The sequence below is a fragment of the Cyprinus carpio genome, chromosome B4 (genome assembly GCF_018340385.1).
Source record: "Cyprinus carpio isolate SPL01 chromosome B4, ASM1834038v1, whole genome shotgun sequence".
Lineage (NCBI taxonomy): Eukaryota > Metazoa > Chordata > Actinopteri > Cypriniformes > Cyprinidae > Cyprinus > Cyprinus carpio.
The window spans coordinates 14,535,357-14,549,944 of record NC_056600.1 but is presented as its reverse complement, the minus strand read 5'-3'; the positions used below and the strand labels follow the sequence as shown (position 1 = coordinate 14,549,944).

General features: G+C 36.5%; 1 protein-coding gene and 1 long non-coding RNA gene across 3 annotated transcripts in view; one reads left to right on the top strand and one right to left on the bottom strand.

The window, feature by feature from the left end:
* LOC122137031 overlaps positions 1 to 14,588 on the bottom strand; it is a 101,007-nt gene that overhangs the window by 1,732 nt on the left and 84,687 nt on the right. Inside the window, exon 3 of the long non-coding RNA XR_006154527.1 lies at positions 6,980 to 7,073. This is a non-coding gene — a long non-coding RNA (uncharacterized LOC122137031). The remainder of the gene's footprint in view (positions 1 to 6,979; positions 7,074 to 14,588) is intronic.
* The window catches only part of lepb (leptin b), a 161,897-nt gene continuing 148,062 nt past the window's right edge, over positions 754 to 14,588 (top strand). For both annotated transcript variants that reach the window (XM_042722134.1, XM_042722135.1), the window contains exon 1: positions 754 to 1,690. The gene's annotated coding sequence lies outside the window, so the exon portion shown is untranslated. The remainder of the gene's footprint in view (positions 1,691 to 14,588) is intronic.

The following is a 14,588-nucleotide window of genomic DNA, read 5'->3' as shown; positions in this document are numbered from 1 at the left end:
GAATACTGAAATAAAACACAGGCTACAAATCATGGGTTCAAATCTCAGATTTTCAAAATAATGTGTTCCATATTATGTTAAAGAGATATTACAGTTTAACCTATGTTGAAAAAAAAAAACAGCCTTGAACTGAACTAATAGCCCAGAGATATTGAAGTTTGGTACTTTTGAAATCACTGGTTCAAATCTTGTTTGTTGTTGTTCATATTGCAGGTTTAGTAATAATTACAGTTTAGTTTCTTGGGTGTAACCTAACTGCTGAGCTCAAACCACTAAAATATGGTATGGTACTATTGAAATCAACGGTTCAAATATCACCTTTTCTGATATTCAAAATGCATGTTTAAAAGATATTATGTTTAGTTGTGGTCATGTCTTAACCTTACACCAAAGGTTCCCTAAGTGCTAGAATGCAACATCATGGATCTGAAATTGAGGGTTCGAATCCGTTCTTTTCCAAGTTCAGAAACATAGCCCAAAGAATTTCATGCCTCCCCCTATAAGCTTAAGATTAAACATAGTTAAAAACACCCAGTGCTTGTGAAAGGTCCTCTAGCTGAGTGGTATAAGCCAGTGTCTTGAAGGCAAGGATCATGGGTTCAAATCCCACATGGCCTGAAAATGTGGTTAGACATAATGTAGGAGTGATTGGCTGGAAATAATGAATGACAATCAAAGAGTTTATTCTGTCTTTTGTAATGAACAGGTGTTAAACTCTACTCCTCAATGGTCACCATCCTACAGTTCCAACACACCTGCCTGTAATTGTAGAGTACTCCTGAAGACCTTGATTAATTGGTTCAGGTGTTTAGAGCTCCACTTGCAGGAAGATGGCTTTTCAGGAGAAGAGTTTGAAATCACTGCTCCAACTGAAAGACAGTACTCTCTTTGGAGACAAACAGAGAGGGACAAGAAGGGAAAAAAGCAAACTGGTGTCTCTTCATTCTTCTGATGGCAGCGACAGAAGATAAGCGAGGTTATTTGGTAAAGGCTGATGCAGCGTGTTGGGTCATGCATAGCTGCTTTTGACATCCAAACTGTCGCTCCCTAGACCTGTCAACTTAGGGTTTTTTCACCAGCACTCCGCCACATCCAAAAAGACCCTCATCATACTGAGAGCAATCTTCCTTCACGACTGAGAGTGATATGCGAGTCAAATCTCTCACTGTGCTAAAATGCTTTCTGGCCCTGACTGTGCATTGAAATGGAATTTTGTCCTGCCGGATCATGAGCGCATTATGAACAATTGTCCATTTGTATGATAATCACATCTGGGAGCACAGGATAGTAATGTAGTGTAATTTGATGTAATGTTTAAAGCTGATCGGACACCAATCTATTCAAACCCCATCTGTTCACAAGATGCCCCTCTTCTTTCATGCTCTGGGGTTGGCGGTCAATTGCAGGTGTCGTTTAACTTGATCGCCGGACGGGATGTGGCAGAAGGAATATGAGACGGATAAAAAACGAATTACTGAGGATCGACAGCTGGGTTACAGGTCACCCAATGATGGCATGGGCAGCATGCTGAAATGTAAAGCAGAAGAACCACATGGACTTACCCACAGCCTTTCAGCCTAATAGATAAAACTTTTGATATTCTATGAACAAGTCCCAGATGTAGGAATCTAGATGTTTTCAAGCAGCCCTGAAGAAATGAATACCATAAGCACCTGGCACTACATAAAGGGTGAGTAAATTATTATATTATTCCTTTAATGTACCAGCAATGCCTGCATTTGCCTGTTGCTGTTTAACAGTATCTTGTTTTTGAGCCCTGAATGGTTTATTGTTAAGGGCCTGGGGCAAGTGTGAAAAGTTTTGGGCCATTTGACAGAATTGCCATTTTTGTTCCAGTGTTGAATTTTTTGGTACTTTTGTGAGTTTTTTGATTTTTGTTTATGTTTTGCATTATTAAGTATTTGTTTTTATTTGTTGTATTCTACATTTGTTGCTGCATTTCAAGCATGTGATATTGAAATGTAAAAAAAAAAAAAATACTAGTCTTGTACGCTTCTGCATGTATGTGTTGAAACTTATGAACAATCAATGTTTTTCATCATATGCCATTGATTCCAGCTCAAGTGTGTTTGTAATTACATTACAGCTGTATAATTTCCAGCTTGTTTCAGATATTCAGTCTACTACTGGCCTGACTGAATGATGATATGTTTTGTTTTCTTTGCTGATATGATAATATTCCTGTCTGCCAGATACTTCTGCCCACTTTTGAAATGGCTGCTCATTTTTAACGTCTGGAAAGTTTATCATTTTGCAAAGAGGGAAAACAACAGCTCTCTAGGGTGACTAAATTAGATTTACCTCTAATCCAAAATACAACCAGTCCTGTTCCACAGATTAAGACCATTCCAATTTAATAATATGGAGAAATGATTTAATAGAAAAAAGGATGACATCAATGGCCATCAATTTCCTTTTTCACTGCATCTGAGATGAACTCACTAAAGTGCCTGATCTCGGCATTGTCTGTCTTTCTTTTACTCTGAAGGTCATTAGAACAAGCAATTTATTTAAGTTATGTACTGCATAGCAGGTAAACATTCCTTAATCCTACTGTATGGAGGATATTGGCAGCCATCAAAAGCTGTCCTCCTCCTATTAGTTAATGAATGACGCTGGTTATCATTTCCTTTGAACTCTTTGCAAATGAGAGTAAATGGGGGCTTGGGGAGGGATTATTGTTTTTTGATGCTTTTTTCTATATTGCATTTCAGCATGGGCATCTTTTAGTTAGTTGATTTTCTACGATCAACAGCTACAGCAAAGGTCGTGACCATGGCCCTAGACTGTGGAGACTTTAATCAGTGGGCATCAAAGGGCCCGGAGCATTGCTCTGTGATTGATTTCTAATCATCTCTCTGAAAGGCGGACAGACATAAGAGCATATAATGGAGTGGATGGTTCCGGTACTGTGGGCATTAGCTGCTTAAATGCACTCAACTTTTGATCTTAACCTAAAAAAATTATGTATATTATTTTTTTCTGCCATTTGCAGAGCTAGAATGCTTTTTAATATGTTACAATTCAAATTATAGGAAAAGCTTGTTATTTCTAGCCATGGGATTTGGAGTGTGACAGAATGAGACATTCTTGTCTAGATTCACTGACAAATAAAGAAGCTGAGAAGGAACTTCTTTCACTTTTGTAAAAAAACACACACACACACACACACACACACACACACCTTATTTTACCTCAGGGCTAATAGTCAGACATCCCCAAACACATACCCACTTGAAAAACAATCAGCAGTATATAAAACAAACCCTTGACGCGTGTTTCCTGTTGGGCAACATGCTTGTGACCACCATGTGCTCCATGTGTGTGTGCGTTTGGTATGTAAGGGGTGGAAATGTCCTATGTGACAGCTGTAGTATCATTGCCTGAGGAAACTGCGCTCAAGCTTCTGAAAGAAAGCAATAGAGAGAGTGAGAAAGAGAGAATGCAGGAGAATCCCTCCAATAATGTACTGATCTAGTTGTGCAGTGATTGAATATAGGGTGACCAGATGTCCCGATAAAAATCAGTCTGCTTTGAGCCGTGTCTAGATGATAATTAAGCTTAACTTCAGTTTGAAATGTACCAAAGTGTCCAAAAATCAGATCAAAGATCAGATGTTTAGTTTCCTGATGTTTTCAGACCTTTGTGCATTAGAAAGAATAAACAAACGGACACATGAATAGTTGGTCTTTTTAGCATTCAGTTTAGGAGAGTGTTACTTGAAATAGATCCAAAATTAGTAAAATGTCAAAAAAATCTGACATTTCTGAGGCCTTCTTGATAAATGTTTGTACAGATATAGTATTGGAAAAAAGGCACTCTAATCAGAATTTCTGTCTAAATGTATTATGATTCTGTACCTGGAGAATCTTTCAAAAATTTGATGGCACTGACACACACTGTAAACGTGATTGTTGCCAGGCACACAAGTGTGGGTGTATTGTCTCTGAGACTAAGTTAAGGTTAGTCAGCTGTTATAATTAGCTGTATCTAAAAACAATAGAATTAAATGGGAATGTCCTCATTTAGATAAGTGTTTGTCTATGGTGAGAATTCGGTTCTTGCCTGATGGCTGTGTTATACAGAGACCGCACTAATGACGGCTTACCAATCTAATTACTCAAACAGCGAAGAGAAAACACATTACCTTTTCACTAAATTAAATCTTTTACGCTGTTTAGTGTAAAATGGCAATATAATGAAAAATTAAACATGAGGGAGCAATTCATTTCAATCTCTGGGAACTACAGCAGAAGGAAGTTCAGTGTGCTGTCCCTAAGCGCATGTACTGAGCCTCAAAGCAGTTGAGTGTGGTTTTATGTATTATGCGGTCGTTCGCTTGAGGAACGGACACTAAGTGGCTTTGACTTCATTTGTCAAAGGCCCTCTGTGTCTCTGCACTAATGACCTTTCCATTTAAATAAGTAAACGTTTCCTTGCCCCTGCCTCTTGTCTCTTTGCAAAATGACCCTGCCACTGTGCACGCTTAGCATCAGAACTCATTAGCCTGGTTAGGGAGGAGGTTTTGGTGTGTGGTGCCACTGCAGTGGTCTACACGGGCCTCTCATTCACACAAGCTGCTACACTACAAGATGCAACTGTCACACTGTCGTTTCAGCATTTGAGAAGAAAGTGTAGAAACTGTGATGGAAAACACATGAATTGGAGTGAGGAAAATACTTTATTCTTACCTCCAAAGAAAAGTCCATTCAGGAAAAACTTGATAGTGCAGTCTGCAGTATATACTGTAATATTAGGATGTGCAATGCTAGAGCCTATATATGGCATCTGTGGCTCAAAAATGTACTTCAGGATATTTGTAACTAAAGTTACGATTAAAAATGAATGAAAGTCATTGTGTCAGATTTAAGCAATATCACAAGCAAGAGTGCCAGAGTGCCGCAGGTAATCACAGGCATGCTGACAGTCGGATAAACAGCACAAACAAAGTGTGCTTATACAGCAGTTCAGTAAACAAGCTAATATTAAATAAGTTGCATTTTGGCCACTATGTTGCAAGTCGTTTTAATATTTTGTTGTGTTTGCTTGGCCAACAAAAATATTTCCAAGACACTGCAGAAACACTGCACATCTGCAAGCAACACAAAGTAGTGTTATTTCATTCCTGAATGAATCAGAGTTTAGAATGAATCAGTAAAATTAATGATTCAATGACTAACTTAGAAATAGTCACTTGTCGCCACCTACTGACATAAAGATGTATCCTGCATAATATTTATTTTAAGGCCATTCAGCGCACACACAATTTCAAGCAAAACTTATTTGATACTCGCTTAGTTACACTTTAGAAACACTAATCTTTTAAAAAGTTTCTCCAAAAATGGCATCATTTACTGTTACATAATTGTGACATTTGCCAAGTTTGGTAAACCATACTCTGAATTGGTGCTCTGCATTTAACCCATCCAAGTGCACACACCGTGAACACACACCTGGAGCAGTGGGCAGCTATATTCAGCGCCCGGGGAGCAACTGGGGGTTCAGTGCCTTGCTTAAGGGCACTTCAGCCATGGGTATTGAGGGTGGAAGAGAGGAGTAGATAAGAGCATTACATAACTTTATTATATACATATGTACTGAATGTAAGCTAGTGCTCAATGTTGAACATGGCCATCTCTGTTTAACAGGTGGTCCTCCAAACAGAACCAGAATGTTTTTAATGCAAGAGAAAAAAAATAAATCCCACATAAACGCAATATGGTTTCAGGCCTCAGCTGAAATCCAGTAAAGAGGAGGGAGCTGCAGTTAATTAAGATGTACAGAGAGAGGGAGACGATTAAACCACATCTTCTCTTGGGTCATTTACCAGATGGATGAGGAACATGTCTGAAGACTCTGGGACAAGAATTAACAAGCTCAAATCTGTCTAATTAACTAATCTGATCTATTCCCCTACCCAATCCTGAGGCTGAGAATCTGGGGCAGGAAAGGCACTTCAGGCTTTTGGCTAACTTGACGCCACTTGTGTTTCTACTGTGGCTGTTGAACGATGGTGACTTTTTGTGTACAAGACACAACAATGCCAACGGTGTAACAGATGCTCGTTTGAGAGGATGCGAGAAAAAGTAACATTCAATATGGCTGCTATAGGAATAGAAGCCTTGGATTTTTGTTGAAAATAGCTAATTGCCTTTTTTGAATTTGCTTGTATTATAATAAGCAGTTGTCACACTCACAGCTTCGTTAGTTATAATAGGAGAAATCTAGTTGTGCTGTGTCATTGTGCCACTAGTGGGAGGTGTCACTTGCTTGATGGGAAAACTTCAGAGAAAAGAGAGAAAATGACAAAAAGAAAAGCCATGTTCAGGTTTTTTTCTTTTCTTTTTTTTTCATCACTTTGCAAGTGTGAATATAATGCTAGTTCATACTAAATTATCACATATTAGCTATTCAACATTTTTATTTTAATATTAATGAATATTTAAACATTTTAAAGAGAAAATTCATTAAAATTCCATAAAATAATACAGTTTATAGAATGTAAATGAAGTTGTCATAACTTTAACACAATTAAACTGTCATCAAAAAATTTTTTTATTTATTATTTAACTGTCCTTGTCCATTTATTGTAATTTCATGTAGGTCTAAATAGTTAGGTCTATTCTAATTAACTCTTACAAATGTACTTTTCATGTTGGTTTCATATGGATTATTATTATTTTTTTTTAAAGGGTTAAAAAAAATTCCCTGGTTAGAGAATTCTCTTTCAGGGCCAATTGCAAAAAATATCCTTTACCGTAATTCAAACAGAAGCCAATCCAATTTCCCTTATGCATGCCCTTGTGTTCTGTTAGTCAAAGAAATATCATAATTTATAATATGCAACCAAAGCGCCATAAGACATTTTAATGTAAGACATATTTACAGCATTCCCGATTTTACAGACCTATGCATTTCTCTCTGATCTTAAATGGGTGACTTTAAGCCATCCACCTACCCGGGTCATCTTTCATTCAGACTCCAGTCCTCTCGGGCCTATTTAGGGATGAGTAACTGCACAAACGTCTGTCACCTTTGCTTCCCAGAGACATCTGGAGAAAGACATGTGTTGGCGGTAAGAATAATATCTGCATATGAAATGGAGCACGGGTGCTCTTAGGAACATCTCATTTACAACAGGATGAAGCAACAAGGCAGAAAAAAACACTGATTTGTGAGGTTTTCTCAGGACCCTGCCCTGTGGCTTTTAAAGTATAAAGACACATTTACTTCCTCTGGCTTCCTCTAACAAGAGGTCAGGTGGCTCATAGCCAGCAATAAAGAATAGCTGCCATTTAATACAATATTTAATTTTTTTACTCTCAAAGCTCTGCAGGCAGCTGTGTACAACAAATGCTCCTTTGCCTTTTCACTTAGATGAAGCCAGTGCTGTTCTTCTTCATTTTGTTCTAGTCACTGTATACATCACTGAAGGTCCCATGATAATGCCCAACCATCAACTTAAACTTGATGCCCACACTTAATAGGGCAATGTGAACTCAACAAAATACAAGCTAATGAGCAGTTCTGAGGACTAAAGTACAGTACATACTCAGAAAAGCTTGCTTCCTTGCCAAATCTCGCTCTGCATTTCTGGCAGCGTCCCAAAAACCTAAATGTTTATTATTTTATGTAAATAAAGATAAAAACATCAATGTTGGCCTTAACAGCAGCGCCGTCTTGGCTAAGTCACACAAGTTTACTTTGTAATTCATCAGCTGTTTTTAACATTGAATATCATACAGTAAGTGTGTTTTTAGATGCCGAAGCTGTGCTCTACAGCTTCAGGCAACTTTCGAATGAAACCATCAATCAGCCACACTTAGACGTGTAGGAGATGGAGATCTCTTCATTGATCAGATTTGCTAACGCACATGGTACACGCAGAAGTGTTTTGCAGGAGCTGAAAACATTCACATGTGATTGATTGAGGTTTTTGCAAGGATCTAGTTATTCATCATGCCACTGATATTGGATGTGCTAAGAACCGTTCCCAAGTGTCTGCTGTGAATCAGAGAAAATTCAAAGATATCATCTAAACACTGTGTGCTTTAAGTTCGTTTCCAGCTTGGTGACTTCCTGGACACATATTAGGCCTATAGTGCTGTCAATGAAAAACCACAGCTACAGTGCTTATGAAACCAGTCTGTGCTCTTTGGCTTTAAGCGCACAGATGTGATTTATGATTGGAGAAATCTCACTAGCATTTCATTAAGTCCTTGCCTTCGTTTAAGATGACCTTACTATGAGCTATCCTGGACAAAACACAGTGTGAACAGAATTGATACCAATTGAATTAAAACTGCCTCAACTAAGTTCCCCTATCAAGATCTCTGAATCTCTCCAGCTCTAGGCTATTGATCAATCCATTCTATTATCTTTCTGTAGGGACTTATTAGAGAAACTCATCTGAAGACCTCTAGTTCTTATTGATGTTTGTACAAAATGACACTTTGATGGGCCCAGTGTAATATTGACTAACAGATCCTGTATACAGCCTTGTTGACAACTTGAGCTCAAATTGTACTTGTATATTAAATCCATTAGTATAGTTTGCCGTGTTTTTTTTTTTTTTTTTTTTTTTTTTTTTTTTTTTTTACTTTTTACTTTTCTGATATTACAAAATACCTTTGGGATCCATGAAATGAGACATTTAATTCATTAAATTTATTAATTTATTCAAAGTAAAATATTAAGGGTAAAAATCAAGTCAATAATTTGAGTCAATAATCAATAAGATCAGGGTAATAAAACTGTCCTGATATGAAGCAGTGAAGAACAATGATTAATTAGCCTCACTAAAAATAAAATTGAAAGAAAACCATTAAGAAGTTTTTTTTTTTAGTTCCACTGCTTATTAATATTTGAACAACTAATTAAAAAAAACTCATGGTGTAAGGAAGTTTATGTATTTTTACTCATGACCTTTAAACACAAGTTTTCTAAGAACTAATTTACTCCCACTTTATATTAAGTAGCATTAACTACTATGCACTTACATAAAATAAAAAATGTAAAAAAAAACAAAACAAAAAAACAACGTATATTGTACCTATTGCATTCATATTGTAGTGCAAAATAAGTTTGCTGCTATTGAGGTGGGATACAGGTAAGGTTAGAGACAGGTTTGGTGCTATGGGTAGGTTAAGGTGTAAGGGATGGGTCAACAGTAATTATAAATGTAATTACAGAAATTAATTACAGCTGTATTTACATGCAGGTAAGTACAATGTGAAAATATGTATGCACACAATAAGTGCATTGTACCAATTATTATTTTAAATGTAAGTACAAACTGTAGTATTTAAGGCCACTTAATATAAAGTGGGTCCGCTAATACATCAACTACACCACGGGTAACTTTCAGCGCATCTGCTTATGGCATAACGGAGCACACAGCCTTTCAGAGACTCAGGATTAATCCGGAACGCAAACCCCTGTCAGCAGCAGCACTATAGATAGAAACTGGGTGGGAGGACTATTAGGACTGTTCAATAAGGGTTGAGCTGCACTATTTGTGGGTAATGAAGGAAAGCTGAGGGGGTTCTGCTGAAAGGGAAATGACGAACCCATTCGACTGGGCAACTCTGAGGGGAATTTGATGAGGTTTGGCTCGATAAAGCATATGCGTGGTGTTTCAGCCTCCCTGCTCCAGTTCGACCGAAGCCTTATAAATGTTATCTGATTGCTGAAAGCTTTTCCAACACGTAAATTCTACAGTGAAATTAATCTCTGACTAAATTATTGATGGTACACAAAACCCATCAATTGAAGTGTGAAAAAAAAGCACATTAGATAAGCAGACTCAATAGCCCAGCTTCACCCCTGGGTCAAACGTGGTGTTCAACGGACTCTATAGTGCAAGACCAATGATAACGGCAATAATAGGTGCCCAAGTCCAGAACTCTTTCACAAAACACTTCCTTGTAAACAACTGTGAACCCTTGTCATTGACCTTCATATCTGTGATCCTTTCTCAGCAGATTCACTAGAAATAAGACTTTGCTAACATTGAAGTACATACACTGTAAAAAACGAAATGTACATCAGTACATTTTTTTCTCTCTCTCTTTTTAGTATAGTCCTACTATAAGGACAATGGCAAATACAGATACTTGCATCCAAAAGTATCTGGTTATTAAGTCATGTTTATTAATATTTTAATTGATATTTTGTTTATATTGTTTTCATTTTAATTTGTTAAAGTTTTTATTTTGTTGTGATTTGTCTAGATAGTTTTCATTTAATTTTAATTCAGTTTTAGTTATTTTATTATATTAAGATAAACTAGAATGATTTTTTAATTTAGGCTAAAGATAATTTTATTCCAAGTAGCAATTTTTTGTTTTCATGGTTTTTATTTTAATTTTAGTTAACAGTAATCATCTTATTTATTGTAACAGAATTGAAAAAAGCAAACATTCTTCAAAGTTTCTCCTGTTGTGTTCCATTGAAGAAGAAAAAAATCCAGTTTTAGAATGACATGAAGATGAGCAAATGACAGAATATTTCGTCCAACCAACAAAATACTTTTTAAACTCAGTTGGGAATAATTCTGTCTTTCAAAAGTGTTGACAGCTGCCCTGATTTAAAAGTTATTGTCTTCATTTTATTTTATTTATTTATTTTTGTAGGGTTGATTTTAGTGTGTACAATATTGATGAATGTAAGGCAGGCCTTTCTACCTATAAATAACCACAGAGCTTTTTTTTTTTTTTTTTTTTTTTTTTAAAGGAAGGGGACTGGAATGGGCTCTCCCTGACCCAAATACAACATCAGCAGAAATATTTTATCTGCAGATATCTGGAGGGGCCACAGGGAAATACTACATGAATCATGATTGGTTGAGGGTTGGCTTTCCTGTCAAAATGTTGCCAAGAAATGAAAGTGAACAAACACATCAGAATGAATATTTCATAGCGCAAACCAGGGAATCAGGTGTAGAAAAGCAAGAACTCATGTAAAACATGCCACATAAATTGTCGTTCGGCAAAAAAAAATTGACATAGACAAATAGAAAATCAGAACTGAGATGTAGACGTGCACACACAAATTTGCTACAACTGATGTACTCTAACTTTTCTCTTTTTGTCCTCTGCCACCTTTACCTGAAGGAGTGCATTATCAGCTCATTATGGGAAATGTCTAGGCAGCAAAATGCACAAATAAACTGCCATGGTTTGGTCGACACATTTTTAGAACTTGCTTTGGTTGATGACTATTTCAGCTTTCCAGTTTGATGATGAGCCTTTTGAGGATATTGCTTGCTCCTAATGGCTGGGTCTGGGTTCTTTTAACCTGACCCTGGATGTTTGGAGGTCAGTGGTTATGAGACCTGCATAGACTGAGCTTTCCACTGGGGTTAACAGTCACAGGCTGACTCAGGATCTGTGGAGCTCAGGGCACTGCTCATCTGCTTTTCTATATAGGGGCTAATGAGTATTTTGCAGCATAGTTAGGTAATGCAACTTCTGGCTTCTCAAATAAGCAAGTGAAAATAAATAAAAATAAGTAATCAATTCTGTGAATAAAGGAAACTGCTCTCTAAGACATACAGACACAGACAAAAAAACAGATGCCAAACTTTTGACCAGAAATGTATCTTTCAAATACATAAGATGATTGACATCATGCATAATATTGCTGTTAAAATAGTACTGTCAGGATTTGCTGAAGACATGCAGTGAAGAATTAGTGCTGAAAAGGCATGGACACAGTTATTTTTGCTCCTAATTATTTTTTTAAACATTCATTTGTAGGAGTCGATTAATTTTTACTGATATCGATTAGTGCTGTCAAATGATTAATCGCGATTTATTTGCATCCAAAATAAAAGTTTTTGTTTAGGGGGTAGTGTTTTTGTTTGTGTTTTTTTATGTTGTGTGTAGTTGTTTTTATTTATATATTTGTGTAATATATTTTGAAAGTTTTTGTTTGTGTTTATTGTTTTTTTGTTTGTATAATTGATATTATATCAATATTTTAAATTCACAAACTTAACATTTTTCTTTTATATATATATATATATATTTATATATATGTATATATATATATATATATATATATATATAGATATATATATATATAATGTGTGTGTGTGTGTGTGTATTTATATATGCGGTACACACACACACACACACACACACATATATATATTTTATACGTGTATTATTCGTATACGTAATTGGATCACCCACACCTGATGAGCATCGGCTCTGCAATTTGTGCTGTACTTGATATAGCCTATTGCGTTGGTTGATATGTAAATGAGATGTTGTGTCTGTGTTCTTTAATTTGTGCATTGTCAGTAAATCACCCGCAGAAATGTCCATGCCCATCAGCACTGTTTTGGAATTGCGCTCTCACACTAATTTGCCGTGTTTACTAAATCTTGCCCATAGTCTTATATTATTCTATAGTCTTATAATCCTTTTACACCATAGTTAGCGTAGCAACATGCTAACTTTAAATGCCACTGCAATCAATTGTCAGATGAGTCTCCTGTGTGGTTCATTTGCCTGTGTAGATCTTTCCAAATCAGTCACGTATGAGGTTTCACTTCAGTTCAAATGCCTACATTTCAGTTTGGTGCCTACAATGACATTAGACAGCAAGGGTCTCGCTAGGCTTTAGAACAGAGCTATTGTGAATAATTCAGCTATGTTGACATTTCAGGAGCTTTCATACAAGCCATTCATAAATGACATGTCATATTCAATCACATTTAAAATCCATTGCATTCATTCTCAAACTTTAATTTTGGGCGAAGCATATTTCGAGTCCCCTCACGAGAGCAGACTGAGGCACACGGTAATGAGATTCAACATTTTCTGCCCGTGGCCTGGTCAGAGTGGATGTAAGAGTAATTTGGGCTCATGGCTGTCAGCGCTGACCAGGTCCTCCCCAGAATCCATAAACGGAACCGCAAATCAAATTCCACATTTTTTTTTACTTAATATGCTGGACGTGAAGGGAAAACTAGGTGACAGTAAAAGAGGACCCAGGAGATGGAGGTATAGGAACCGATAGAAGGAAGGGAGGATGAGAGAAAGACAGAGAATAAAGTTATTTTCTAAAATGACGACAGCATTAAGTGCTTAATGGAGCTTGTACATCTCAAACACTCAAGGGTCAGTTTTAATTTTAACATGTCTATGGCCCTAACATCACAGTATTCCCCCCTCAAACACATTAGTGGTGTGTCCTCAATCCACTATCAGCTCTAACCCCCTTTAAACCGGAACAACAGACAAGCTGCCCTGAGATAAATGTGAGAATTCTAAGCCATTACGTTTGCTCCATTGGTTCAATGAGACCTGGGGAACCAGCAGAGCTGCTAAGCAACACAATGATATTTCTGGGTGTCTAGTGGGAGGTTCACATCTCTACAGGAGAAAGAAGTGGGTCTGGCTTTTCAGAGTTTCAGACTTTTTTTTAAGGAAGGTTTGTATGGTTACTTTGTGTGTAATATTTAAGGCACATTTTTACATACTTGCATCAAGCTTTTCTTTGGAGTATTTTTTTTCCTCTTCTTTTTTGTGACAGTCTGAAGATCTTGGCAGGGTGATGACATATATCTGCTGCTGGACATACATCAGCATGCAAATTAGAGTGCCATTTACGGCCCCTGTCATGTAAATCTGAGGCTGCGTCTCCTGAACTCTTTCCAAAAGACCTTCAGCAACATGGTCATCACACTCCCTGCTGCTGCTGCTGCTGCTGCTGCTTTATAGTTAGTGCTTGACAAAGTTGGAGAAAGATGGAGGAATGCAGAGGAAAAAGGACAGATAATGGAGGAGAGAGAGAGGGATAAAATTTATGAAATACCTGATATGTAGCATAAAGTTTCTTTTTCAATTTTAAGACTAAATACTTTTGAAAAAATTGAGGTTGGTAAGATTTTTTTTTTTTTTTACTTTTATACATTAAAAATATTAATATTGTGAAATAATATTACATTTTAAAATAACTGTTTCCTATTGTAATATATTTTAAAATGTAATTTATTCCTGCAATAGCAAAGCTGACTTTTCAGCATTTTTTTTATTATTATTATATATGAATATATATATATAGTATTTATATATATATTATATATATATAAATTATATATATATATGGGTATATATATATTTTTTTTTTTTTTTTTTTTTTTTTCAGATAGGCCTTCAGCTACATATGTTTTTCCCATACAGAAAGTCAGTCCGCATAAGAGCAGCGCTATAAAATACAAACATTAGGCAGACTGAAATCAATACAAAAGCAGCCATTGACTGACCCACAAGGGGATGCTACAAAATATCAGCAACTGAATGATTATACTCCTGTATTTACCAGAATTTTATTTATTTAATTTTTTTTTCCTCTGTTTGCGCTCTCCTGAGATTTAGGCAGTGGAGGTATTGAGATTATGAAGTTCTGGAATCGATAAGATAGTGAAACAGTTGATTCACATCTGCACCTGCCTTTTCAATCTGACAATCTTCGCTTATATGCAAAATAAATATACAGCTGCTGCAGCATTATGGACATCTGAGAAAGAAGCAGACCCCAGCTAGACTCTAAAA